Genomic DNA, 3,987 nt, shown 5'->3' with positions numbered 1-3,987 from the left:
GAATTTTTGGATTGCCTCTTCTATTTCCTTGAAGAATGAGGTTGGAGAGTTCCGGGAAGATGGCGGAGGAGAAGCTGGAATCTGAACAAGCTCTTGCATAGAAAACAGTTTCAGAGTTCCAGTGAACAGTCCCAAGCCAGAGAATCACACCAAGTGTGCCATCACAGGACAGAGAGTTAGTCAAGAGAGGGGAAGCCAAGCAGAAACATCTGAGCAGCTGCCGCTGCGGCGGCAGGGTCGCAGCGGCGACCACCGCCGCGGAGGCATACCTGAGACGCAGTCCGGGACGAAGGAGCCAGACGCAGCAGACGAGCGGATTCTACTCAACACCAGCAAGAACCGACAAGGAGCGGACAACTTCATCCTGCACTTTGCAGACCAGAGACGACCCGAGATCCAAGACTCCGCGTGAGTAGAAGCCCCACTTCCTCACTCCTCTGGGAGCAGAGGAGGGAAGGCCACCCCTCCCCCCCCAGCACCGGTGATCTCCATCTTGGATACCGACAAAGCTTGGAGGAGCGGCTAGCTCCAGCTCAGGCCTTGGAATAGAGCTAGTCATTTGGCAGGTCACAGGAACTTGGCGGCGAGGTGACCTCACAGACTCAGTTCCATCCGGGAGGGGTCGCCCAGCTCAGGCACCAGCCACTGGAGTGGCTCTCCTCGCTGGGTGGCCAGAGCCAGAGGCTGCCCCTCCCACTAGCAGCCACCACAATCAATTGAAAAACAGAAACCCTGAGAATGGCTCCAGGCTGGGTGCTGTGAGTTTTTTTTCACAAAATAGCCCCAGGGAAAAGCTACTGTTCGTTGAAAGGCCTCAACTCTACCCAGAACCTAGCCTCATCACTGCATCCCCCTCTTTTGTGATTCTCAAAGCAGATCACCCTCCCAGTAAACTAACCTGGGAGGGGGATCTCAAAATCTTGGGTAAAGCAGAGCATTTTCCTGCCTGTTCCAACAAACTGACTTAAGAAACCAATCAAGCCACAGGACCTCAAGCTGACCAGAGACTCCAACCAGACTCTGGTTACAGACAAAAGGGAGATACAGGACTCTTCCCACCCCTCCCAAAAAAAAAAAAAATCAAAGAACTTTTTTTTTCTTCTTCTTCTTTTCTTTTTTTCTTTTTCTTGTTTTGTTTTTTTTCGTTTTTTGTTGCCTTATATATATATATAAAATTTTTTTTTTGCTTTTCTAAAACTTTTATTAATCTTTAATTTTTGCCTCTTCTGAAAAAATAATTGTTTTCCATTAACTTTTTTTTTTTTCTCCTCTTATAATTTTTATTTTAGGAATACGTGAATGTGTGTTTTCTTTTCTTTTCTTGTCTTCTTTCTCTTTTTCTTTCATTCTTAATTATCTTTTTGTTTTTTTTTCTAGCTCTACTGAACTTCTGATCTTTTCTTCTCACTTTCCTATCCTTTCCATCTTTTCCTCTTTGTTCATCTTTATGTGACTTAACTCTTGTCCTGCACATCCTCAGATAAACCCGTAGTTAACCAGTAGACCCTATCCCCCATTGTGTACACACTTAATCCACAAACTTATTACTCAATTCAAAACCTCTGAGATTTAAATTCACTAATAGCAGTACTTTATACCTATACAATATTTTAAGCATTTTTTTAAAGTTTTTCTCATCTCCTCTATGTCCCTCCCTTTCTCTCAACATATTCATATTCCTCTATAAATAGATGGTCTTTTAATTTCTAAAATAACATTAATTTTTACGTTTCTATTTTTTTTCTGGTCTCTTTTCATTCCCCTTTCCCTTTCTTCTTTTTCTCTCTCTCTCTACTTACATCCTACCCAACCTATTTCCTGCATTGTGATTAGGACATAGTTAACTCTCCCTGTGCCTCCCCACACCAATCTATTCCTATTTTTTACCCACACCTCTTCCTAACCCTAATAATTTCTGGCTTTCCAAATTCTTCTCTGCGGTTCGAAGTTCTTTAACATATAGTTGTTTGATGTCGAATAGATGTATCTGTTGAACTAGAGTGTATCTGTAGACTATTGACTGTACAAATGCAAACTTTGGTTGATGGTTGCCTTAAGATAGTGTTCTAGCACAAAACTGGTGCTATCTTCATCTCAAATGGGCAGAGTAAGCCGGAAAAACACAAGAAAAATGGCAAATTCGGGTATCTCAATTCCCAATCCTGATAATCAGGGGTTAGAACAGATAATGAATAATCCAGAGGAGAGTTCCCAAACAGCTCTACAAACACTGGTGGCAAACATGATAAATGAAAAGTTTGACAACATACAAAGGACTCTGTATGAGCGTGATAGGGAGAGAGAGGAGGCATCCCAGAAGTTTATACAGGAATATCATAAGCGTGAGGAAGCTACTCAAAAACTGATACAGGATTTGCGTGAACAACTTGAGAATACTCAAAGAGAAAGGGAGGAATGGCGTGAGCAGGCTGAGAACACTCAAAGAGATCTGCAGGAATCCCACGAACGGGAGGAAGCTAATCAAAGAGTAATACAGGAATTGAGAGACCAGGTAGAGAACACACAAAGATCACTAAAGGCATTCATGGAATCCATTAACAAAGAGCTGAAGGAAGTCAGGGAGACCACAAAGGGAATGCTGAATGGAACCCAACAGAAGGAATGGGAGCCCAAAGAAACCATAACCAATCAACTAAGTGATTTGAGGACAAACACTGAACACCAAATTAAGGAAGTAAAGAAATTCATACAAGACCTAAAACAGAGCTTCAACAAAGAACTTGAAGCCATCAAAGCTGACCAACTAGAAGGAAAAGAGATAAAAAACAAAGTAGAGAGTCTTGACAGCAGGTTAGACCATGCAGAAGATCGAATCTCAGGGATTGAAGACAGCCTAGATATTATAGAGAAAGAACATACAACCATCCAAGACAAGTCCAAGAAATATGATAGATCTATCCAACACCTGGAAGACACCATCAGAAGGCCTAATCTAAGGATAATGGGTGTAGAGGAACACCTAGAAACAGAAGTTAATGGTCTAGGAAATCTGTTTAACAGGATCCTAGCAGAGAACTTCCCAAACATGCAAAAAGATAGGCCTGTCCAGATACAAGAAGCCTTTAGAACCCCAAATAGACCAGACCAGAATAGGACATCCCACCTTCACATTATAATCCACACAGGATCAACTCAGAACAAGGAAAAGATCCTTAAAGCTGTCAGGGACAAAAGGGTAATCATTTATAAAGGGAAACCAATTAGAATCACCTCAGATTTCTCAGCAGAGACAATCAAAGCAAGAAGAGCCTGGAATGATGTATGCCATGCCCTAAAAACAAACAACTCTCAACCAAGAATACTGTACCCAGCTAAACTCTCCTTCATAACTGAAGGCCAAATAAAAACCTTCCATAGCAAAGAAAAATTGAAACAATACATCTCCACCAAACCAGCCCTACAAAAGATTCTTAAAGATGTCCTACACATAGAAAACCAACAAGACCGCAATAAAGGCCAAGAAACTGCACCCAAACTGAGAATCCAAGAACCATAGGAAGAACCCAGTTTTCGCAGCCCCCAAGAAGGTAGATAACATGGCAGGAACTCCCAAATACCTCTCAGTCCTATCTCTTAATGTTATCGGACTGAACTCTCCAATTAAGCGACATAGACTGTCTAGTTGGATTAAAAAACAAGACCCTTCTATCTGCTGCCTGCAGGAGTCACATCTTGCCCATAAAAACAAACACATTTTCAATGTTAAAGGCTGGAACAAAATCTACAAAGCAAACGGACCGCATAAACAGGCGGGAGTTGCAATCCTAATATCAGATAAAATAGACTTCAAATTAAAATTCATGAAAAGAGATAAAGAAGGTCGCTACATACTAATTAAAGGATCTCTCCTTCAGGAGGATATTACAATTCTAAATATCTATTCGCCAAACAATGGAGCACCCAAATTTATCAAAGAAACACTACTTTCCCTCAAATCCCATATAGATCCAAAGACATTAATCGTTG

Source organism: Dipodomys spectabilis, unplaced genomic scaffold, assembly GCF_019054845.1.
Source record: "Dipodomys spectabilis isolate Male_0828 unplaced genomic scaffold, ASM1905484v1 ptg000040l, whole genome shotgun sequence".
NCBI lineage: Eukaryota > Metazoa > Chordata > Mammalia > Rodentia > Heteromyidae > Dipodomys > Dipodomys spectabilis.
The sequence above is the reverse complement of the archived record's forward strand: the minus strand, read 5'-3'. Positions refer to the sequence as shown.